Below are 25,944 nucleotides of genomic sequence, written 5' to 3'. Positions count from 1 at the left end.
ACATAATAAAATTACCAATCTTCTTGAATATTTAACCATACAAATCTAATAAAAACAGAATCTTCCAGAGTCTAATTGAAAGCCTTAACAAACAAGTGAGTTTTCAATAATGTTTTAAAAGATTTCAAATATTGACATAACCTTAATGAACCTGTTAGGCATAACTTTTTTTTTTTTTTTTTTAAAGGAACGCCTCTCTTTTGTGATAGGAGTTAGACAAATAGGTAGGGCAGGTAGAAAACATGCCAACGTTGAATCACATTTTAGTATTTGAGTGGAAGTGCCCAGATGAAGAGAGGACTTTGGATGAAACTGCACAAAAGACTTTGAACCCAACAGGTAAGACAATTTTTATAATGTATGCAAAGATTTTCAAATTTACACAAAACCTCAGATCAAATACACATAATGGGTTATTTTAGAAGCCTCGTGGTGCTTTTCCATGTGTAAGTGTTGACCATTCCTTTTCTCAATCTACACTTGCTCACTTGGAACGCTGATCTCTTCTCATGGCTTCCAGTATCACCTCTATGCTGACAACTCCCAGATCTACCTCTCTGCACCAAATATCTGTACTGAAACCCAGATCACAGTCTTAGCCTGCCTGTCCGAGATTGCCGCCTGGATGTCTCACCACCATCTAAAATTAAATATGGCTAAAACAGAGCTGCTCATCTTCCCACCTACACCCACCTCTCCGCTCCCCTCATTCTCCGTCTCTGTGGACAACACTGTCATCCTTCCTGTTTTGTCTGCTCACAATCATGGCGTCCCATCCATTTCCGAATACAATTCAAACTCCTCTTACTGATCTACAAATGCACTCACTCAACTGCCCCTCACTATCTCTCTTCGCTTATCTCCCTCTGTGCCAGTGGCATACCTAGCATATGTGACACCTGGGGCTCATCATTTTTTTTTAATCCCCCCTTTCTGTATGAAAAACATGATATTTAGAAACAATCCACACATTGCACAAGAGTGTACCTAGGGAAAGGCAATATCTTACATACTGCAGTGAGCAGTAGAACATCAATACACTCATTGTAAAACTAAACAAGCCAGGCTAGTACAGATCAATCCTCCACAGTCAATCCTAATAGAAAACCATGTCTTTTGAACACACAGAACACAGAAAACACCTTTGCCTAGTATGGAACATGTAATCACAAATTAAATCCTCCTCCTTTTACAAAACTGTAGTGCGGTTTTTAGCCATGGTGGTAACAACTCAGATGCTTTTAGAATTCTGAGCATCAGAGCTGTTACCATCACGGCCAGTGCTAAAAAATGCTCTACAGTTTTGTAAAGGGGGAATAAAATAGAAATATGTAGACAAAGGTTAAACTGAACCACCAAGAAGCTGGATTCTGCATACACTGCAACACCACAGAAACAGTGACGCACGTCCCCTAAAACAAAATTTTTTAAAAAAGTTTTTTTCCACCTTTGTCTTCTCTGGTTTCTGCTTTCCTCGTCTTCTTCTTACTCTCTTCCTTTCGTCCCCTAGGGCGTGCACCCGGGGCAGTCCACCCACCCCCACCCTGCCCTTGGTACACCACTGCCCTGTGCCCCCCCATGAGCTCCACTTAGCTGATAAGTCTCTTCTAGTTGTGCTTTTCTTTTCAACTGCTATCTCTAGACTCTGATCCTTCTGCCTTGCTGCACTGTATGCTTGGAAAAAGCTGCCTGAATCCCTACGGCGGGCTCAGTCTCTGGCAGTGTTTAAGACCCAGTTAAGTGCCTGACTCCTAACTCCTCTCACCTTGGGTTCTGCATCCCCAACCTATATGTCATGTCTATCAGTCCAAGTTAGACTGTAAGCTCTTCCAATCTGGGACCATAAATGTCAAAATGTACAGTGCTGTGCGCTAAGTGATACTTCATAGTGGTAGTTCTTGATACTATGCTTTTTTGTGTGTTTCTTATTGAAATGGCTGTTCTCAGTGGATGTGTCCTCCCACACATCCTTATGTGTATTTTAAAAAATACTGTACCCAGAAAACTGTGAGTATTGCAAGTAGGCAAAATGGGGCTTCACAGCAGATATTTTCCCTTCTTTTATTTTTCAAATTTAGCAATCCTAATGGATTTAGTATGCAGTAACAATGACCATGTGCTAAATGCTCTGAAGCCCATTTTATACCTATGGGTTTCATAGCATTAAGGGCTCTTTATACAAAGGTGCGCCAGCATTTTTAGCACATGCACCGGATTAGCGCGGGCTATAGCGTGCGCTAGCTGAAAAACTACCACCTGCTCAAGAGGAGGTGGGAGCGGCTAGCACGTGCGGCATTTTAGCGCGTGCTATTCCACGCATTAAGGCCCTAACGCGCTTTCTTAAAAGGAGCCCTAAGTGCATGCTAATTATTGGTGCACCTTAATAAAAAGATGCCTTAATACATTGAATGAGTGCATATAACACATAGAGAGATAGATATTATCCATGCTATACACATACTAAATATGTATATAAAAAAAATTCTAGTCTTTAAGTCGAGAAACTAATATTTTCCGAAGAGGTAGACATTTGCTTTTATCCAGAAGAGAGCAGATCCCAACTAGATGTGTGATCAGAATTCTTTATTTAAAACTTCAAAACTTTTAAGGACCATAGGTATTTTTAAGGACAGTTCAGACATTTTAAATAATGAATTCTGATCACACATCTAGTTGGGATTTGCTCTCTTATTTTATATTTGCTTTGTTGCAAATCTGCATAGCCTGTTTATGGACTTCTGATATTTGCTTTAATATATTAAATTAAAAGCACTGTAGATCAAATTTTTAAAATAACTGATGGCAGCCATTCAGGGAGCGGCACCAGATCAGGCAGGAACGTAAACAGCTCGCACCTGCCTTCTGTGCCACTCTGCCTGAACAGAAGAACAGCTGTCCAGCGAGGAAGACAGGCATGAGCACAAAAAGCTCCAACAGGCTTTAAAAAAGGTACCGGAAAGGAGCTGCCTGTGCTGCCTACAGGGGGAGGGGGGATGGGGGGGTGCCTATACTGCCTATGGGTTTTTTGCTCTATAAGACCCTGTCACAGATTACCACTAGACCACCAGAGGGGGTACAGAGCAGGGTGGTGGGAATTTTTTTTTCTTGGGTTTTCCTCTACAGATGGGTGCGTATTATGGTCGGTGCATCTTATAGAGTAAAAAATATGTTAACTAGTGCTTACTACTTATATAATACAATAACAAATATAATATTTACTATTTATTTATATCTCTATTACACAACTTTCCTGTAGATAGAACTCATCAACTATACAACAGAAGTAAATAATATAGTTCCCATCCCCTAATGACTTTTCTTCAGAATGCAGTTGTCCATGCTGTCTGCAGAAGCAGCTATCAGTGTTGTCTTCAGGTGATTTCTGAAAACAGAGACTGATAAACGCATATTACCCATACGGTTTCAACTGAATGATGCGTTTCCAGCACTGCTGGTTGTCTGGCACAGTGGCGTACCTAGGGTATGTGGCACCCGGGGCCCATCATTTTTTGACACCCCCCCCCCCCCCCCATGGAAAAATTTTTTTTTTTTTTTTTTTTTTTTGCAATAACCATGAAATGGAATAAATGGTCAGAATAGAAACAGGCAGTGAAAATTTTCTTTTATTGAACCTCATATATGTAACCATTATTCCAAACATAACAAAGCATAAATTATGTCTAAATTGTCATGACATTAGAAGTACATATGGAGTAGTTACAGGCAGTGGCGTACTTAGGGTATGTGGCACCCAGGGCCCATCATTTTTTGACACCCCCCCCATCTATATGAAAAATATGATTTTTAGTACCAATCTACATATCGCACCACAAGAGTGTACCTAGGAAAAGGCTGCATCTTAAACACTGCAGTGAGCACTAGAACACCAACACATACATTGTAAAACTAAACAAGCCAGATCCCGCACAGTCAATTGGTCCTGTAGTCAATGCCAACTGAAAACTATGTCTTTTTCATACACACAGAACAGAGATACACCCTCGCCCAAAATGGAATAATCACAAACTAAAAATAGAAATATGTAGACAAAAGTTAAACTGATCCGCCAAGAAACCAGACCCTGGATACAATGCAACACCACAAAAAACAGTAACACATGTCCTCTAATACAGTGCAAAATATAAAGACAGTAGATGTAAATTTGAAAAAACTGATACATAACAATCACCACTTTATAAATTAACAAATAAAAATAAAACAAATAATGAGATATAAAAAAATACAATTTTATTGGACTAATCCCCGTAAGCTCGGTCCCCATCCCCGCAAACCACCTGATTCCATCCACACAAGCCTTGAATTGTTTATATTAAAGTATAAAAAGAAACAATATTCTGTACAATTGTCAATTTATAAATCAGCGTCTTCTCCCCACTCTCTTCCCCATTTCCCTTCAGCATCCTCAGCCCACTCTCTCTCCACTTTCCTTCAGCGCACGCACATAAAAACAAGCAAGTAATTTTATATCATTTTCATTCTATTCATTCATAGAAATTAAAGTCTAGATAATGCCAGTCACATAACAAAACATGATTTTACAAAAATAATTCCCTGCAGTCAAGCCTGCAAGGATTATTAGATGTCTTTCAGCAGTTCCCCTCCCTCCCTCCCCCTTACCTTTGTGGCCAAGTCAAAATGATTTACCAACAATAAAATTTTAAAAACACAAAGCACGCTGTACGCAGAGAAAATGTTAATTATCATTTATATTCCGCGGGTTTTCAAAGAGGTCAAGGCAGATGACTTTATGCAATGTCACCTCAGTAACAACTATACAAAAATAGACAAATATTCCCCCCTCCCTTTTTACTAAACTGCGATAGCGGTTTTTAGCGTAGGGAGCTGCGCTGAATGCCCCACGCTGCTCTCGACGCTCATAGGCTCCCTGCGCTAAAAAACTCTATTGCGGTTTAGTAAAAGGGGGCCATAGTGCAAAATATAGACAGCAGATATAAATTTTCAAAACGGACACATTTTGATCACTAAGTTGAAAATAAAATCATTTTTCCTACTTTTTTGTCTGGTGATTTCATGAGTCTCTGGTCCTTCTTCTGATCCTTCTTCTTTCTCTCTCCCCCTGGCTCCCCTCTTTATTTCTGCCTTTCTTTCTCTCTCCTCCTGGCCCCCCTCTTTCTTTCTGCCTTTCTTTCTCTCCCCCTTGACCCCCCTCTTTATTTCTACCTTTCTTTCTCTCCCCTTGGTCCCCCTCTTTCTTTCTGCCTTTCTTTCTCTCTCCCCCTGGCCCTCCTCTTTCTTTCTGCCTTTCTTTCTCTCCCCCTTGACCCCCTCTTTATTTCTGCCTTTCTTTCTCTCCCCTTGGTCCCCCTCTTTATTTCTGCCTTTCTTTCTGTCCCCTTGGTCCCCCTCTTTCTTTCTGCCTTTCTTTCTCTCTCCCCCTGGCCCCCCCTCTTTATTTTATCCTTTCTTTCTCTCTCCCCCTAGCCTGCACAAAGCCATCGTGCCGATTTCTCCACTTCCACGATTCTTTCCCTACCCTCACCCCCAAGCCAGCAGCCGATTTCTCCCTGCTCCTTCCCCGATGTCCTGAACTTCATCGGGCAGCAGCAGCATTCACAATTCACTGATGTTGCCCGCTTCAGGCCTTCCTCTCTGTCGGGTCCTGTCTTCATGAAAACTGGAAGTAGGCAGGACCCGGCAGAGAACAAGGCCTGAAGCCGGCAACAGCAGCGAATTGTAAACGCTGCTGCTGCCCGAAGAAGGTAATGGAGCACCGAGGCAGTCCGCTTCTCCCCCCTCCCAGCCGAACCCCCGCTGCCCCTCCTATCTCCCCCCCCCCCCCGTGAACCTTTCCGACCTTCCCAGCGAGAGCAGCAAACCTCTTTCGCGGCTTTCTCCTCCCTCTGCCGCGTTACTGATGACGTCATCAGTGATGCGGCAGAGGGAGGATAAAGCCGACGCTACTGGAGGGAGGTTTGCTGCTTTCGCTGGGAGGGTCAGAAAGGTTCACTTGGGGGGGGAGAGAGATAGGATGGTCAGCGGGGTTTCGGCTGGGAGGGGGGAGAGAAGCGGTCTGCCTTGGTGCTCCAAGGCCTGGCGCCATTACCTTTTTCGATAATGGCGCCGATGCTGCTTTCGCTGGGAGGGTAGGAGCGCGATAGGGACCGGGCCAGCTGTGCACCCCCCCCTAAGGCGGCACCCGGGATGGACCTCCCCCTCGCCTCCCTTGGTACGCTACTGCCCTGGGGAAACAGCCTGCAACAAGATCGCGCGATGCCAGAGATTTTTGCCTGCTTCGGCTGTTTCCTCCGCCGCGGTCCCGCCCCTCCTCTGACATCAGAGGAGGGGCAGGACCGTGGCGGAGGAAACAGTCGAAGCAGGCAAAGATCTCTGGCATCGCGATCTTGCTGCAGGCTGTTTCCAGACGCGACACCCGGCGCAGGGGGGGGTAACTGGACCGGACCGGGAGCACCCCCTCAGGGCTTGGTACCCGGGGCGGACCGTCCCCCCCGCCCCCCCCCCCCCCCCCCCTTGGTACGCCACTGGTCTGGCATTAGGATTTGGTAAAGGCTTGAGCCTAGAACATTAGTTACTAAGTACGGTCCATCCCACTTTGCTGTTCCAAAGGGGACATTTGGTCTGGGGTTCAACAGCATGATTTTATGCCTAACTTTGAGGCGCATGGGAGGGACCTTAAACAACTTAGGCCAATAAGAGCCTCAGGCTCCTCCCTGGTGCATCCCAAGATACACCGGGGATGGGAAGACCCATTTTGGATGATGCAGGCCAGCTGGGAGGAGGGAATCCACATCCCTCAGGTCATCTACTAAAGGTAAGGGTGAAGGGGCATCAGAGGTGGGGGGAAGGTGTTGTACGGAGGGAGGGTCACTTGGCAGTGGGAGAGAGTAGGCATTTCTCTCACTGCGAGGGGTGCGCATGGCCGGGTGGTATCAGGCGTTTCTTGGCAGTGGGAGAGAATCAGAATCACTCCTGCTGCAGGTGGGGGTGTTGCCACTGATAAAGGTGGGGGTGTTCACCAACGCCGAAGGGGAGGGGTGTTGTGATGCAAGGGGAGAAAATGAGCATCTCGGCTTTCTAGTAGTCTCTGACACTTTTATGCCTGTACCAGCACCCCTGGATCAGTTGTTTATTTTTGTTGCCAAAAGCCAACGCTGCTTTTCGAAAATAATAATAATAATAACAGTTTATATACCGCAGGACCGTGAAGTTCTATATGGTTTACAATTATTAAAAGATGCTACAGATTGAGTAAAATTAACAGAGTTAAGAGCTAGTGGTAAAGAGCTCTAGAGATCAGTTATTGTGTTCTAAGATTTTACAGGTCAGTAACCTAAATTCCCCATAAGTAGTAGGCATAAGCAGTTGTTCCAGGTCTTTACCCTATAATGCTGCCTGATGTGCAAGAAGATGTTGATGATGTCTTTTAAATTTACATCCTCTAACCGATGGAGAAACAAAATTCAAGTATGAACTTCTCTTATGTCTACTGGTTGTGAAAGAGAAAAGGTCAGTCATATATTTAGGGGCTAATCCGAATAGTACCTTAAAGCAAAAACATCCAAACTTGAACTTCATATGGGCTTGGCATTTTTTAAGAATCCACCAGAGGGCTCATGTCATTGTTGGAGACTGCTAGAAAGCTCACTATTGACAGATAATCTGTTTTGATAATCCGCCGCTAAAATGCATACAGGCTAAACCATCGGTAAACAGTTTAGAGACGATGTTAAAGTTTTGAGAATCTGGGCTTAAGTATCAAAAGGGGTTGCTTTAGGGTCCTAAGCAAAAAAACAGGAAGTATTTAGTAATCTCAAGGGATAATAATTCTAATAGAAATTACTTATGCTGTCTCTGACCATAATCTTCTGTACTGGTTCAATGCTCATGTTCTTTAAATACTACATCTAGTACCCACACTCTCTATGCAAATTGCTCTAGGATGTCATTTGGCAAAAGAGAAAGAATTCTAAGTACTTGCAAGGGGGTGCAGCAAAATAGTTGTTCAATACCTCTCTTTACAAACTGGTATGGGTGAGTGAGAGAGCCAAATTTATAATAGTGTGGTCCCAAGACCCAAGGCATAAGCTTATCAAAATCTGAATTTTGTCTCTTATACTTCCCTAGATGCCAGTGAATCAGAATATCAGTAGCCCATTTGCACCATTCATTTATGTTAAAAGGCATTGGGCCAACTTTGTCCACTATCCTTTCAATGTCACTATCTTTCATTGAGTCCTGCAGCTCAGCTTTTACTGATGTTCTAAATTCATTTGCAGGGGCTACAGTAACTTCACTGTCACGCTGGATATTGCTCTGACATGGCTGTCAAATTTCCTCCTCTGTGTTAGTCTGATTCTCCTCCTCTGATTCTGTGGCCTGTATACCTTTTTCCTGCCCAGTTACAAATGCTTCTGTGTGGTTTTGTTCCTTTATTAATTGACTGCATGGCTTATATCAGCGGTCTCAAACATGCGGGCCGCGGGCCACATGTGGCTCTCCAGGTGTTATTTGCGGCCCGCGGTCTGGACGCAATCAACAGCATTTCTCTTCCCCTTTCCCTTCCTTTTGGAGCAGCAGCGTGTCTGGCTGGCTCGTTCCGTTCAAAGCCGTGGGTTGGCGGCTCCTCGCGCTATCCACTCCTGCATCGGAAGCCTCTCTGATGTCACAACATCAGAGAGGCTTCAGACGCAGGCGCGGATCTCGCAAGGAGATGCCACCCGCGGCTTTGAACAGAACGAGCGGGCCAGATACGCTGCTGCTCCACAAGGAAGAGAATGGAAGGGGAGGGGAAAGAGAAATGCTTCTGCTACATAGGAAAGGGGGACCCTAGGGAAATGCTGCTGCTGTTGTACAGGGAAAGGGAGAGGGAGGTAAAGGGGAAGAGAAATGCCTCTCCTGCACAGATTTTTTGCTTGGTGTTCCACCCGTCACCTGCAGCCACTGTCTTCCTCTTTGGCTTCTGTTTTGGAATATTTGCTTCATTTGTCACACTCTGGACTTCAATCTACATCTGTTCTAGTCCATCTCAGTGCTATTGCTGCCTTTCATCAACCTCTTGATGGGAAACCTCTCTCTGCACATCCTATGGTCTCCCGCTTTATGAAAGGACTTTTTAATGTTCATTCACCACTTAGACCGCCTCCAGTGGTCTGGGATCTCAATGTTTTGGCTCAACTGATGAAACCTCCATTTGAACCAATTGATCAAGCTCATCTCAAGTATCTCACTTGGAAAACAGTGTTCCTGATTGCTCTCACATCTGCTCATAGGGTCAGTGAGTTACAAGCTTTGGTTGCAGACACACCTTTCACAGTTTTTCATTATGACAAGGTGGTTCTCCATACTCATCCTAAATTCTTACCTAAAGTGGTTTAAGAATTTCACATCAATCAATCTATTGTTCTGCCAGTGTTTTTTCCAAAACCTCATTCTCATCCTGGAGAAGTGGCACTTCATACTTTGGACTGCAAACTGCCTTGGCTTTCTACCTTCAGCGCACACAAGCGGCTTGACACAAAAGTTAGGTACATTTAATGATACAGAGCCCCATGCCTTGATAAAGATCGGCGAAACGCGTTGGCAGAGGGGAGCGTTCTATTTTGAACGCTGGAGAAAGCATATCCAAAACAACATGACCTAAATAACTAATTGAAAAAAGCTAAGTTACCTTTTACTATATAACTTATTTTGAATAGTTGAAAAGTGCATTTAAGTATAAAAGTATATATAAAAAAATGAACGCAAAAAAAGTATAAAAAATATTACTATGATAAAGATATAGGGGACGAATGAAGATTTGACAGACCTTTGAGGTGGTTTTCACTTCAAGTGGTCAATCTGACATCCCATATTCAGCATATTCCATATCACTGGAATTTTGTTATTTTGTTGATTTTGTCCTTGTTTACATCTAAGATCTGTGAGAATGTCCTGGGATAAAGCACAGTTACTTAGCGTAACAGTTGTTATCCAGGGACAGCAGGCAGATATTCTCACAACCCTCCCACCTCCCCTGGTTGGCTTCTTAGCTAGGTATCTGAACTGAGGATCCTCACAGGAGACGTGCTCCCTAGTTTGGGCGGGAAGGCACGCGCGCATGCGCGGTGCAGCACTCGAAGGCTCAAAGATTTTCAAGCAAGTTTGCTTTCGAGGCTGTCCACTGCGGGGCTCCGTCGGTGACGTCACCCATGTGTGAGAATATCTGCCTGCTGTCCCTGGATAACAACTGTTATGGTAAGTAACTGTCCTTTCTGGCTGTTGAGATTTTGTTTTTGAAGAATTAAGCCAGTTGGTTTGCTGTGGGGGGAGGGGCGGTTTTGGTGGCTAGGTAGGGTTTGGTGTCTGTGAGTTCCTTTAGTAGTTTGAAAAGTTTTTTTGGTGTCTTGTATTTTTGTACATATTTGACGGATGTAGTATGATTTTCTTTTTTCTTTTAGCTTTTGTTTATATTATTTGTTCAGTATTCTCCAGGTTGTTTTTGTGTGTTCTTGGTTGTCTTTTCTCCATTCTCTTTCAAGACGTCTACAGTGTCATTTGAATTGCAGTAGTTTGTTTTCAAACCATTTGTCTGAACTTCTGTTTTTTATTTGTGGTTGTGTCATGTGGTTTAGGTTGTGTCAGTGGTTTAGGAAATCCTAGGGGTTTTCCATCTTGGATCATGGTGTCTACTTTGTTCCAGAATTTAAGTGGGTCGATCTTTTTGTGTGTTTCATATGTTAATCTTTGGTTATTTTGTTTAGTTTTGCCCTGTGTCCAATTGATTTTGAAGGTGTATCTGTAGTGGTCTGACCAGAGGGTGCGAGACCATGCTCCGTTTGTGGTGTATATTTCTTGTGTAGTAGGTATTTGGGACATGAAATAAGCTCTGTTGAGTTGGTGGCTCTTTTCGCGTGTGGTTTGTGGGTCCAGGATTCTGTAGGCGAGGAGGTTTTCTGTATGATTAGAAGATTTCATCTTCTAGGTGCAGGTTAAGATCGCCCAGGATTAGGTTGTATGTTGATGTGAGGGAGTTTCTGAGTATAAATTCTTCGAATTCTGATTTTGCTATGTTCCATTTTCCTAGTGTTATGTAGCAAAGTAGGCATGTTAAGGTTCCTTTGAGTGTGGGGCTCGATAGTTGGCAAGGGAGTAGATGTAAATGCACAATGTACATATAAAAATTTAAATACATGCAAAATGTGAAGCATATGAAATACATAAAAGTAAACCAATTAAAAATATAGCAATTAAAAATGTGTATAAATATATCAAGCAGAAAAATTAACTTAAAACATATGCAACATCATAATAAACATATAAACATGGGCATGTTGAAAATATATGTGAAAACACTAGAGCAGGGGTGCCCAACAGGTCGATCGTGATCGACCAGTAAATTGCAAAGGCAACATGAGTTGATCACGGATCCTATCCCAGGCTCCATGATAGACTCATGTTGCCTTTGCGTTTTGTTCTCCCTGCTTCTCTGACGCTAGGCCAGGTGCGTACAAGCGCCAGGCCCAAAGCCTCCCCCCGACATCAATTCTGACATCGGAGAGGAAGTTCCGGGCTGATGTCAGAATTGACGTCGTTGGGGGGGGAGGCTTGTGGGCCCAGCGCTTGTATGCACCTTGCCTAGCAGCAGGGCAGTAGGGAGAAATTGGTGGTGGTAGATTTGGGGGGGGAGAGAAAGAAAGACAGACAGACAGAAAGAAAGAAAGAAAGGGGGCATGGAGAGAAAAAGAAAGGGGGCAGAGAGAGAGAGAGAGAAAGAAAGAGAGAAAGAGGAGGGGCAGGAAGAGAGGAAGAAAAAGTTGGACTCATGGAGATGTTGGTTGGGGAATGGAATGAGGTCTGGATGAGAGGAAGCAAGCAGGAGGCAAAAAGAAAGAAATACTGTATTGGATTTACAGTCAGAAGAAGGAAGTACAATCAGAGATTCAGGAAATCACCAGACAGCAAAGGTAGGAAAAATGATTTTATTTTAAATTTAGTGATCAAAATGTGTCAAATTTAGTGATCAAAATTTGAGAATTTATATCTGCTATCTATATTTTGCATTATGACCCCCTTTTACTAAACCGCAATAGTGGTTTTTAGTGCAGGGAACCTAAGAGCATCGGGAGCAGTGCGGGCCATTCAGCGCAGTTCCCTGTGCTATAAACCGCTATCGTGGAGGGGAGGGGGTATATTTGTCTGTTTTTGTATAGTTGTTACTGAATTGACTGAGGTGACATTGCATATTTTAAAGTCATTTTGACTTGGTCATTTTAAAAGTAACTCGCAAGCCAAAAATGTGTGGGCACCCCTGCACTAGAGCAATGAACAACTGAAAATGAACCAAGTAAAGATATATGTATAAAGTGGTCTGGCAGAAGAAATAAAATAAACATATGTAACATCATAAAATACATATGGATATGAGTATATTAAAAGTATGAAAACACTGAAACAATGAACAACTAAAATCATATGCTGCAATCTCTAAAAGACAAAGACCTTGCAGAAGACAATATAAAAGCACCATGTTAAATAAACAAATGTAAGGTACATCTGTGAATCCGTGGCAAGCCAATATTAAAGAGCAGGTGCGTAAACAAGCAGATGGAGCAAAACAAACAAATGTAATAGACCAACATGTAGCAAGCTGAAGAAAGCCGGATTAGATGGCAATCAAGCAGATATAACAAAGTGAAAGACACCGAATAACACAAGAAAGGAGGGCGGAGGAGTACCCTATGACAGCCTATACTAAAGGGAGGATGATAGGTCAGTTGTTGAAAAAATCATGGGTTTCCATCCAAAAGAAGGACGTTCACACAAAATGTTCACACTGTCAATGGTTTGAAAACACCATTGAAGGGGGATCTTGGCAAGACCCTCAAACTGGGCGAACCATCCAGGCCCGAAAAGACACAAATTGTAAGACGGACTGGGTAATCTACATTATAATTTGCCCCTGCCCCCTTGTATATGTAGGCCGTACTAAACGTTCTGTTCAGTTAAGACTGAACGAACACAAATCTCGGATCTCCACAGAAACGTTGTCAGCCCCACTTGTACAACAACATTGGATTTCCAAAAAACATACAGTGGATCAGATCAAGTGGCGGATTATTGACAGCTTGACAATACAGGGGGCAGAGGGGAACATGGAAGCTAGATTAAATTATCTGGAGCAGAGGTGGATTTACTGCCTCAATACAATTATTCCTTTCGGCCTCAATCTGGAACTAGAGTAGTTGTCTCTCCTATGAGGTCTCCCTGGGGTGAGCGTTCCCGTTTCTTTTTGAATTAACAAAGTTTGGAGTGATTAATCATTCTTTATTACTTGGAGTTTAATAGATATACCCCCGGCTGGTGGTCAGTGCCGGTCTTGTGACGTAACCTGTGGATGACGTTGCTTGCAGTGGCAAGCTGCACCTGCGGCTAGAGAATGACACGGGGAAAAAATTTGTCCCCGTCACCGCCCCGTCCCCGGCTGACTATCCTCTGCACCGCCCCGTCACCGCCATTCCCTTCACCGCCCCGTCACCGTCACCGCCATCCCTTTCACCGCCCCGTCACCGCCACTGCCATCCCATTCACCGCCCCGTCACCGTCACCGCAGCATGCATAAAAGCCTCAAACAGGTATGATTTTATATACTTATCTTTATTAACGTATAAAATAAACATTCTTTACAACTTTACAACTTAGTTAACTATACAAAAACAAAACACAACCTGTACTTTTAATTGTCCTTATTTTTTAACCCGTGGATGAACAACAAATCATCTACAATCTTTGGATTCAGTCTAGTTCTCCTTTCTTCCACAGTCCTTCCTGCAATAGAGAATGCCCTCTCTGAAGATGTGCTGGTAGCTGGAATTCACACACCTGACCCCCATCCCCTTCATAATAGTAAATAGTACTAATTGTAATGCAATTTCTTCCATTCATTTTTCATGTACACTACTGTATATAATATTAATTCATTATGGTAACCACAAAATTAAAAGAAACACAAAGCACACTGTATGCAGAGAAAATATTAATTAATATTTGTTTCATTTTTCAAAGAGGTCAAGACAGATGATTTTATGCAATGTCACCCCAGGAACAACTATACAAAAATAGACAAATATACCCCCTCCCCTTTTACTAAATCGCAATAGCGGTTTTTAGCACAGGGAGATGCGCTGAATGCCCTGCACTGCTTTCGATGCTCATAGGCTCCCTGTGCTAAAAACCGCTATTGCGATTTAGTAAAAGGGGGCCATCGTGCAAAATATAGACAGCAGATATAAATTCTCAAAACAGACACATTTTGATCACTAATCTGAAAATAAAATCATTTCTCCCACAAGTGGACATGCTTAGTTACGTCAGCTCTATGGCTGCTTTAACTGTAAGGTGCCTGAATCTAAGGCTATATCCTACCATTCTGTAATGGAACCTGGGAGCCCATTCACTGCTATAGAATAGATGTTCCCTGTACAGTCTCAGGGTGCCTACGAGGAAGAACCCACTTGGAGAATTGCCCCTTATTTTTTTTAAGGATTATAAAAACAGAAGCAATAATGTGAAAAACAAAATCCAGCCTTAAAACAGGCTGAATTAATTTGTGAACCATTATTTAAAGGATACTCAGAAAAAATATTGTTTTCCCTTAACTTAAATGAAATAAACATATTTCTATCCATCATTTGACTATAGCTAAGGGCAAAAGAACCTCATAGAGCTGCAGTGAAATAGAAAAGTGATTTTGTTTTACTGTAATCTCTGCATTAAGTAGATTTGCACACCCCAAGCTCCTTAAATCTTGATGCACTTCTAGCTTTTCCTGTGTCAGACTTTGCAAGATTAATAAATGGAGCATTCTTCTGCCTGCCAGTTAAAGGATGAAAAAAAAAAGCCTATAAAATTCAAATCACAGCTTGACTAAACTCGAACTTTTTTGATTTCATTCTTCCTGGCTGACCACAATAAGCACCAAGGTTGGGGAAGGGGTAAAACGCGGACCTCACGGACCTGACGGACCTCGCGGATCTAAACCTGTACCGCCTTAAAAATCTGAGGTCCATGTCGGTCCGTGTCCGTGGCGAGAGCAAGCAGAATCAGGTCCGACATCCGTGCGTTTTTTTTTTTCTCAAATGGTATACCACTACACTTGCTGCTTTTACTTGCTTCGGGCCTTCCTCGTTGCCGGGACCTGCCTACTTTCTGTTTCCGCGAAGGCAGGACCCGGCAGCGAGGAAGGCCCGAAGCAAGTAAAAGCAGCAAGTTGTAAGCTTCCCTCCGGGGCTCTATTGTGTGCGTGCTGGCTTTCCTTCTCTTCCCTCCGAAACCAGAAGTAGCGTCCCGGGGGGGGGGGGGGAAGAGAAGGGAAGCCAGCACGCACACGATAGAGCCCCGGCCCGGAGGGAAGCTTACAACTTGCTGCTTTTACTTGCTTCGGACCTTCCTCGCTGCCGGGTCCTGCCTTCGCGGAAACAGAAAGTAGGCAGGTCCCGGCAACGAGGAAGGCCCGAAGCAAGTAAAAGCATGCTGGCAAAAAAAAAATAGGCAGGCGTCAAACAAAATTTTCGGCGCGAGTCAGCCCGGGAAGGAGCAGGATTAGCTGGGCGGTCATCTAAATCAGCTGGGGAGAACACTTACTTGTACCTGACGAAGTTTTCAGGCTTTCAGCTCCTCCCAGTGAAATGAGTGAAAAGTGAATCCAATCCAGCAAAAAGAACTGACCAATGAAGAGCCTGTATATTAGGGGGCAGAGTCAATGCGGCAACGTGCAAGTCGGGTAGAGAGAGAGTTGGAGGAGACAGACCACATGGCGGAGACAAACATGGCTGCCGGAAAAAATCTGACACCCGGTCCCGAACCAAAGACACACGGTGAAGACAAGGTAAATAGCGGTACATAGAAGGGGGTACATTTGCCTGCGGGGACAAATCTTTTCACCGTTTTTGCGGGCGGTGAAAACTTTTGTCCCCGTGTCTGTGGCGATTTGGCTATGGAGTCTCCATAACCCGCAGCCACGCCGCGGCTCCCTGCGGGGATCGCTCCCCGTGTCATTCTCTACCTGCGGCGTCACTGGCAGCCGAGCCGGGTAGTATTTAATGAGATTAGTAGCACGCCACGGCCATCTTGATAATAGTTATTGGATGGTCACATCGCGTGGAAAAATCTCTAGTTAAGGTAAGAATTAAAATAAGTAGGATTGGTTGGACTTTCAATAGGAGCATGTTTTACTATTATTAAGATCGGTTTCTTTGTTGTAGGGATTGTAGCCCTGAGGAAGCCCCCTAAGGGTGAAACATGTCGGCATACTTATCCCTTACCATTTACCACCTAAATTAAGTATTACTATAGCTGGTATATTATACAAATTTGTAAGCAGAAAGTTTAAACGCATTCTATTTAATCTAAGTTAAGAAAATTATGGTTAAAAGTGACCCGGTGAAGACTCAATGCATAAAGCCAGGTGTTATGAAATGTTGTTGAACATCTGGGGCATTTCTGAGGGCCTGAAGATTAACATTCAATAGAAGGTAATCAAGAGGTGACTGAAGGGAGATCATCTCTTAACATTGGTTCGATATATACCTTCTATCATATTATATATTTTGAAACGCAAAATATTAATTTATTATTGTAAGATGTTTTTTAAGCATAAAGTTGTTTCATTTTTGACCAATATAATAAGAATGTATCCTGATGTATCTCATTCAGCCCAGAGAAGAAGAAAGCAGTTTTTTATATTGAGACCTCAGGCTGTACAGTTAGGGCCAACCTTTGTCCTAAGATATCCTTGTAAGTGTGTTATGATATTTAGAGGTAATAGTTATGTGTTCTATGAACCACAGCAGTTATCTAAGTTTATTTCTGATAGAGAGTCTGCATGAGCTTCTCTGCTCTCAAGTTAGCTCTGAAAAGAAATGTTCATGAGCAGTCAGATCGCTTCTTTAGTTTGCCTGATACTTATTTTCTTGGATGCATTATATCAGTTTTTTCTTCGTTACCTCTCCGAATATTGTAGACTAACTATACATTGTATAAGCTGAAATCCTTTAAGCAATTTGGAATGTTAATTTTATTTTCAGTTTACATTGTATTTTTCCTTTATTGACTGGCAATTATTCTCAATTGTTAAAATTTATAAATAAAGAATTAAGCAGAAATCATTGGAGTTATTATTTAGGGAGAAAACCATTCCTGTTGATTTTTGTGGATTAAGAAATAGCATGTTATTGAGGAGCCACTGATTAATTGTCTCAAGTTTTAGGTTGATGCCATGTATTTCTTGCTTGTTGGTTAAGTTAATTGGATAGAATAATTGGAAATCATCTGCATAGGAATATACGGTGAATCCAAGAGATTGAGCTATTGTAAGGAGGGGAGAGGTAAAGATGTTGAAGAGAAGAGGGGAAAGTATAGATCCTTGTGGAATACCAAATTTTTGTTTCTGGTTGTCAGATGAAGATTGTCCTATTATAATTTTAGAGGTTCTGTTAGAAAAGAAAGAAGCAAACCAATTATAAGCGTTGGCGATTCCTATAGAGTTGAGTCTATTAAGCAAAAGGGTGTGATCAACCGTATCAAAATCCGTCAAGAGGTTGAGAGATATGAGAAGAACAATTTTCCTTTGATTTGAGGATGGAAGTAGTAAGGCCTATCTGTTGAGTGATTTTTCCTGAACCCAGTTTGATTTGGATGGAGAATGTTTGGGCCTCTTCTACTAAACCGCGCTAGTGGTTTTATCATGGGGAGCCACACTGAATGGCTCGCGCTGCTCCCGATGCTCATAGAGTTCTTATGTGCGTCAGGAGCAGCACGGGCCATTCAGTGCAGCTCTCTGCGCTAAAACCGCTAGCACAGTTTAGTAGAAGAGGGGGGGTTAGATTTGAGATTGGGAAGTAATTTGAACAGTTTGCAACAGAGGCTTTGTAATCTTTGATTTTTGGGAAGATTATTGCTGATTTCCATGAATCAGGGAGGGTTCCACTCTCCAAGTTGTTTTTTATCATACTATGGATAAATTGTCCAAAGGTGGCAAAGTAACGTTTTAAAAGTGTTGGGGGAATGCTTTCATATATTGTTCCTTTTAGATTTATGTTATGCATTTGATGGTTTGAATGCTGAATGGGGCATTGTGGGGGGATTGTTTAGTATGTTCTCTATTGCCTGATGTTATGTTGATTGTGTGCTGTGATTTCTATACTAAATAAAGAATTTTATTTTATTTTATTTTTTAAAAGAAGGGATGGTATAGTAAAAGTAGTAAGTTTGCTTGCTGGTAAGTGTTGAAAATCTTCAGTGGGCTCAGAAGATATGTTGGAGATATTGATGGAAAGTTCTGTGCAAAGTTTATCTATTTTCTCATTGAAGTATTGAGCTAATTCTGTGGCTTGAAGAGTGTCTTTATTGTTTGTCTATTGAGGTTCAGGAGCAAAGAATAGCATATAATGTAGATGTGTTTTGGGCCTTGTTAATCTTTTTAGAATACTATTTCCTTTTAGCATCGATGATTAGTGATTTGTAGTGGTTCTTATTATATTTTCCTTTCTTCAAAACTCTTGTAAACCGTGCCAAGCTCTATCCTTATAGAGAAGATGTGATATATAAGCTTAAGGTTTAGTTTAGTTTTGCATTTTTGTAATGTAGGTAAGGATTTGTCATGCTTCCATTTTCTTTCTTCTGTTCTAAGTTGTTTTTTGAGGAGTTTTAGTTCGGATGTTTACCATGGGGTTCCTTTAGCGTTGTTATATGTAGTGATTTGTTTCAATGGGGCAATTTCTTCCAAAAGTGATCAGACTGATCTAAATTTAATTTAAATGAATTTTGTATTTAGTTTTCTTTAATGTCATTAAAATCCCGATAGTTAAAGGTTTTTTGTTTTATTGGTCTTTGGGGGGTAGGCATGATTGCTTGAATGTAAATGTTGCCAGTGTATGGTCAGTCCAAGGTAGTAAAGTATTATTATTGAGATTAAATAAATCAGAGGATGAATTAGGAATAAGAATCATGTCTACAGTATGGTCGGTGGAGTGAGTTGGCTCTTGTATAAGGGTAATTAAAAGTAAGTCTTCAATCCATGTTATTATGTCAGATGTAAGAAAGTGATTTTGTCATCAATATGTATATTAAATCTCCAAGTATAACAGGATTAGTGCTTGAAGTGCTGTACAGAAAAGTAAGTGTCTTTGGTAACTGGGGGCGGTAAGTAAATAAGTAAGAAATTTAAGAGAGGATACAGCTTTAAGTCAAATTGTATCATTTCAAAAGATTGACTAATCGAAGAGGGTCCTTTTTGAAGGGTAAGTAAGTTATGGTAAATTATAGCCAGTCCCCGCCTTTTTTTCCATTACAGTTGATATGAAAGAAGGAGAATCCAGATGGACAGGCTTGAATTAGATAAGCTTCTTCACCGTCTGTGATCCAAGTCTCTGTCAAACAAACAAGGGAGAGTTTATTTTCTATAATGATGTCTCTGATAAGGTGATGTTTGTTTCTAAGAGATCTGGTATTAATAAGTCTAAAGAAGAGAGTTTTAGGGGTTGCAGCTCAAGAATGATCTACAGAGGTTGATGTGGAAAGAATTTGTAGATTAGAGAGATCTCGGGTTTTAAATGGGTGATTTTGAGGAAAGGCAGATGGTTGGAATGTAAGTGTATGGAGCAGAAATGGTATTCCTCCTGATATTGCTTCTGTGTTAGATGATATGAGTTTTGATCAACAAAAAAGGAAGGAGGGGTCCAACCTTATCTGCAGAAAAAACCAACCAGGAACAAATAAAAACCAACTGCAGATGTGTACAAGATGCAGGCAGAATTTATTGTGACAAATATAAATTTATAAAAACCTTTTTCCCAAACAAGGGACCCGACACGGTCCGTGTTTCGGACAAACCTTCGTCAGGGGTCCAATATGCAAAAAGGTTTAAAAAATATGCCACAAAAAATATGGAATAAAAAATCATAAACCAAAAGGTCCAATGTGCCGAGGTTTTTATAAATTTATATTTGTCACAATAAATTCTGCCTGCATCTTGTACACATCTGCAGTTGGTTTTTGTTTGTTCATGAGTTTTGATCAACCTTTGTCTTCCCAACATAAAGCATATGACATGGACATAAAATAATGTAAATCACAAAGCTGGTGTTGCAGTTGGAGGAATGACATAGATTGTAGATTCGTTTTGTAACAGGAAGGATGAATTTGCCAATTTCAACACACTATTACAGATAGAACAGAGAACTATACATTGCTTTCATATGTACACAGCTGTATTACACAACATGCCTTAGTATGCCTTTTTTAGCATTTTATTTTCGTCAGACCCCTATATTTCCCCAGCACTTTGGTCTATCACATTTGTTTGTCTTCCTCCATCTGCTTGTTTACTCACCTGCTCTTTAATATTGGCTTGCCACAGATTCACAGATGTGCCTTACATTTGTTTACTTAACATGGTGCTTTTATATTTTCTTCTGCAAGGTCTTTGTCTATACATATGGTTTTAGAGATTGCAGCATATGATTTTAGTCGTTAATTGTTTCAGTGTTTTCATACTTTTAATATACTCGTATCCATATGTATTTTATGATGTTACATATGTTTATTTTATTTCTTCTGCCAGACCACTTTATATATATAAGAACATAAGAATTGCCACTGCTGGCTCAGACCAGTGGTCCATCGTGCCCAGCAGTCCACTCCCGATGTGGCCCTTAGGTCAAATACCAGTGCCCTAACTGAGACTAGCCTTGCCTGCATACGTTCTGGTTCAGCAGGAACTTGTCTAACTTTGTCTTGAATCCCTGGAGGGTATTTTCCCCTATAACTCCCTATAGAGTGTTCCAGTTTTCTACCACATTCTGGGTGAAGAAGAACTTCCTTACGTTTGTACAGAAACCTTTTAACTTTAGAGAATGCCCTCTCATTCTCTACCTTGGAGAGGGTGAACAACCTATCTTTATCTACTAAGTTTATTCCCTTTATTATCTTGAATATTTCTATCATGTCCCCTCTCAGTCTCCTCTTTTCAAGGGAGAAGAGGCCCAGTTTCTCTAATCTCTCACTGTACAGCAACTCCTCCAGCCCCTTTACCATTTTAATCAATCTTCTCTGAACCCTTTTGATAAGTACTGTGTCCTTCTTCATGTACGGCGACTAGTGCTGGTGGGGGGCGTACCATGGCCCGGTACAGTGGCGTGATAACCTTCTCTGATCTGTTTGTGATCCTCTTCTTAATCATTCCTAGCATTCTTTTTGCCCTTTTCACTACTGCTGCGCATTCCGTGGACTGTTTTATTGACTTATTGACCAGTACTCCCAAGTCTCTTTCCTGGGGGGTCTCTCCAAGTACTGCAACAGACATCCTGTATTCATGTATAAAATTTTCGTTACCGACATGCATCACCCTACACTTATCCATGTTAAACCTCATTTGCCATGTCGTGGTCCATTTCTTGAGCGTGTTTATTCCACATTGCAGGTCTTCGCAATCCTTCTGTGTCTTCACTACTCTGAATAACTTCATATCATCTGCAAATTTAGTCACCTTGCTCATCATACCAATTTCCAGGTCATTTATAAATATGTTGAAGAGAACGGGTCCAAGCACTGAACCCTGCGGCCCTCCACTCGTGACGCTTTTCCAGTCTGAGTATTGTCCATTTACCCCCAATCTCTGTTTCCTATCCGCCAGCCAGTTTTTAATCACATGAGTATTTCACCCTCGATTCCATGACTTTCAATTTTTCAAAGTAGTCGTTCATGCAGGACCTTGTCGAACACCTTCTGATAATCCAGATATACAATGTCGGGTCACCGGTCATGTCCAGCCAGGCATGTGAGCTCCTCCCCCTATATCCCGTTTAAGAGATCAATCTACCTGCTTTAAATATCAGCAGCAGTAGAAAAACAACTGCTTTTACATACAAGCAGCAGCGAGACCTACCGCAACCACTAAGAGCCCACAGACCCGATCCTGCCAGGAGTATGAACTCCTCCCCCTGCAGTCCATTGGAGAGATCAATCTGCCTGCTTTTAAATATCAGCAGCAGTGGAGATCAACTGCTTTTACACCTAAGCAGCAACGAGACCAACCACAACCACCGAGAGCACACAGACCCGATACTACCAAGAGTGTGAACTCTTCCCCCCCTGCAATCCGCTAAGAAGATCGACTGTCGGCTCCGGGCGGCTTTCCCGCAGAGGAGAGAATCCTGCATTCACCGTGGGCCTCATCTGGGGCAGCCTCCTTGGAGCGGCTGGGGCACGGGCAGTGTGTCTGGGAGGGAATGCATGGATGGAAGAACATCTCAGGGGAGGAGACATAGGCATCCTGGGACTGTCGGCCAAGTCTCTTCCCTGAAGAAGCCCTTTCTGGAAACGTCAATCGCTCCTCCTACACTTACTTGCTCCACTTCATCACTTCATCATGCTTCTATTCCTTTCTCTCCTCTCTTCTACCTTCCAAAGTATTTAGATCAATGCTGTCTTGTTAAAATGTTTATTTTATTTTTATTTTTCCTCTAACTCTACTTTTCACTTCTCTATTACCCTCCAGGTACTTTAGTTAGATTGTGAGCCTTCGGGACAGTAAGGGAATTTTTCAAGTACCTTTCTTATTTCTAATCTTAATGTATATTTTCTGTAAACCGCTTAGAACCTAACGGATGTAGCGGTATATAAGAAATAAATAACATAACATAACATAACATAACCCTTGTCTATCTGCCTGTTTACTCTCTCAAAGAAGTGCAGCCTCATCAGATTGTGTCCGTCAAGGTTATCAATGATGCGGTCCTTTATCAGTGCCTCTACCATCTTTACTTGGTTCATTTTCTGTTGTTCATTGCTCTAGTGTTTTCATATACAGTGGTACCTCGGTTTACGAGTGCACCGGTTTGCGAGTGTTTTGCAAGACGAGCAAAACATTTGCAAACTTGGTGCCTCGTAAACCGAGTGCGCCTCGATTTGCGAGGGCCCCCCCCCCCCGGTGCCCGAAGATCTGCCTCCTGTGCTGGGCCTTGAGTAAGTGCGCATGCTCAAGGCCTGAGAGTTCACGTCGAACGTGAACTCTCACGTTCGACGTGCCGGTGCCAGTGCCAGTGCAGAGGCTACATCAAAGTAAGAAGAGGGTTCGGGTGGATTGGGGGGACCTCAGGCGGCGGATGGGGGTGGATTGGGGGATTGGGGGGACCTCAGGCGGGTGGATTGGGGGGTTCCCGATGGCGGCGGGGGGTGCCCGATGGCGGCAGGGGGGTGCCGGTTCACGGGGGGGAGGGTGCCGGTTCACGGGGGGCCTTCAGGGGGAGTAATGCTGGTTCTCGGGGGGGGGGGAAGAAGCGCTGCTGGCCTCAGGGGGGGGTGGAGAGTGGGAATCTATCAAAGCGAGTTTCCATTATTTCCTATGGGGAAACTCACTTTGATAAACGAGCATTTGGGATTACGAGCATGCTCCTGGAACGGATTATGCTCGTAATCCAAGATACTACTGTATATTTTTAACATGCTCATGTTTATATGTTTATTATGATGTTGCATATGTTTTAAGTTATTTTTTTCTGCTTGATATATTTATATACATATTTTTAATTGTTATATTTTTAATTGGTTTACTTTTATGTGTTTCATAAGCTTCACATTTTGCATGTATTTAATTTTTTGTATGTATATTGTGTATTTTATTTTATGCCTGTATTCCGAATTTTTCATGTATTTACATGCTCTGTCTATTTTGCTATGTTTTATTACCTACATGCTCATCCATATTAATTTTTTTATTCTTCTAAATTTGTTATTTGTTTTAATTTATTTAGTGTCCTTCATCCCCCTGATGAAGGCATCTACAGATTGTGACCAGGCACGGCCAAGCTGGACTCAGCAAGTGGCCTTACCCAGTGCACATAAACCTCAGCCGAACGGTTATGCAAGATTCTAATGGTAGCTTGGTATTGGAATAAAGGAAAAGCAACCAGTTCAGATTCAGAGGTGCAATTTCTCAAGAATACTTTATTGAACACAAATCAAAACAAAACCTTCAATAGGCTCCTTCAGGTTTGTAACACCTGGTATCCTGGCAGCATTTAGAACACAAACAATAGTCAGTTCTCAGTTTACTATCTCCAAAAGAGAAAAAAAACAAAACTGGTTCTTAATGTAAAGCTTTCTTCAAACACAAAAACTTTCCAGCCTTGTCTTAAGGTAGTACACATTCCATGTTTTCCTCCCAGCTTCCTTAACAAGAAAAAGATCAGCTTGTTTCAATGGGCTACTCTGTTTCCTCTATCTCCATATCATGTGCAAAGTCTTCATCAGCTAATTCAATGTCCTGCCCAAACACAGTTTCACTACTCTGTGACTTCTATATCACCCCTTCTGCCTGGACTGGTAGCCAGGAGGTAGACTGTAGCTTCTTAATTCCTTGGGCTGGCAATCTGTGACTTGCAACTGGTTGACTGGCTCTGGCTTGCTGGGTTGAGAGCCGGTGTGTACTCTGAGGCTGATGCTCCCACTGATTCTGGAGCTGGCTCCCCTGCTTTAAGAAATTTACTCCCTTTTCTCTCACTACAGGAAGCTGATTAATCCTCCCTGCAGGTGTGTTGGAGTAGCCTGCTCTCACAGAGCTCCTCACCTGGCTTAAACCAATTTGGAACTGTTTGGAAGTGGATATAAGGGAGGAGGAGATAAGGGGAGCGGAGAAGGCAGCTAGCCTCTCTTCGTACTCTCTTTTGGCTTTTCGAACCACACGGTGACATTCTTTTTGATTTTTCCTGTGCTCTTTCCAATTCTCCTCGGAAAAAGGACAAAACTGAGGAGAATTGGAAAGAGCACAGGAAAAATCAAAAAGAATGTCACCGTGTGGTTCGAAAAGCCAAAAGAGAGTACGAAGAGAGGCTAGCTAAGGAAGCACGAAACTTCAAACCATTCTTTAAATATGTTAAAGGGAAGGAGCCGGCTAGGGAGGAGGTAGGACCGCTGGATGACGAAGACAGGAAGGGAGCTGTGAAAGAGGAGAAAGAAGTGGCAGAAAGGCTAAACATGTTTTTTTTCGTCTGTATTTACAAATGAGGACACTTCAAACATACCGGAACCTGAGCAATTCTTTCATGGAAGTCAAACAGAAAAATTAACATCCATAGAAGTGAGCCTTGAAGACGTACGCAGGCAGATAGGAAAACTAAAACCTGACAAATCCCCGGGTCCGGACGGAATACATCCAAGGGTTCTGAAAGAATTAAAGGAGGAGATAGCGGAACTACTACAGCAAATTTGCAACCTGTCCCTAAAAACAGGCGTGATCCCGGAGGATTGGAAGATAGCCAACGTTACGCCCATCTTTAAAAAGGGATCAAGAGGAGACCCTGGAAATTACAGACCAGTGAGTCTGACCTCGGTTCCGGGAAAAATGGCAGAAGCTCTGATAAAAGAAAACATCGATGAACATTTCGAAAGGAACGAACTACTGATAACCAGTCAACATGGTTTCTGCAAGGGTAGATCGTGCCTAACGAACTTACTGCACTTCTTCGAGGGAGTTAACAAACAAATGGACAGAGGAGACCCCATAGACATCATATATCTAGATTTCCAAAAAGCCTTTGACAAGGTGCCCCATGAACGTCTACTCCAGAAGCTGAAGAACCATGGGGTGGAAGGAGATGTACATAGATGGATCAGAAACTGGTTGGAAGGTAGAAAGCAAAGGGTAGGAGTGAAAGGCCACTACTCTGACTGGAGGAGGGTCACGAGTGGTGTACCGCAGGGCTCGGTGCTCGGGCCACTGCTATTTAATATATTCATAAATGATCTAGAAACAGGGACAAAGTGTGAGATAATAAAATTTGCAGACGACACCAAACTTTTTAGTGGTGCTCGGACTATAGAAGACTGCGAAGAATTGCAAAGGGACTTGAACAAGCTAGGGGAATGGGCGACGAGGTGGCAGATGAAGTTCAACGTTGAGAAATGTAAGGT

General features: G+C 42.5%; 1 protein-coding gene across 1 annotated transcript in view; it reads left to right on the top strand.

Annotated features, from left to right (window-relative positions):
* The first annotated feature begins 224 nt into the window (after positions 1-224).
* The window catches only part of LOC117361040 (alpha-1,4-N-acetylglucosaminyltransferase-like), a 60,197-nt gene continuing 34,477 nt past the window's right edge, over positions 225-25,944 (top strand). The window contains exon 1 of the mRNA XM_033945873.1: positions 225-339. The gene's annotated coding sequence lies outside the window, so the exon portion shown is untranslated. The remainder of the gene's footprint in view (positions 340-25,944) is intronic.

Source organism: Geotrypetes seraphini, chromosome 1, assembly GCF_902459505.1.
Source record: "Geotrypetes seraphini chromosome 1, aGeoSer1.1, whole genome shotgun sequence".
Lineage (NCBI taxonomy): Eukaryota > Metazoa > Chordata > Amphibia > Gymnophiona > Dermophiidae > Geotrypetes > Geotrypetes seraphini.
The sequence above is the reverse complement of the archived record's forward strand: the minus strand, read 5'-3'. Positions and strand labels throughout refer to the sequence as shown.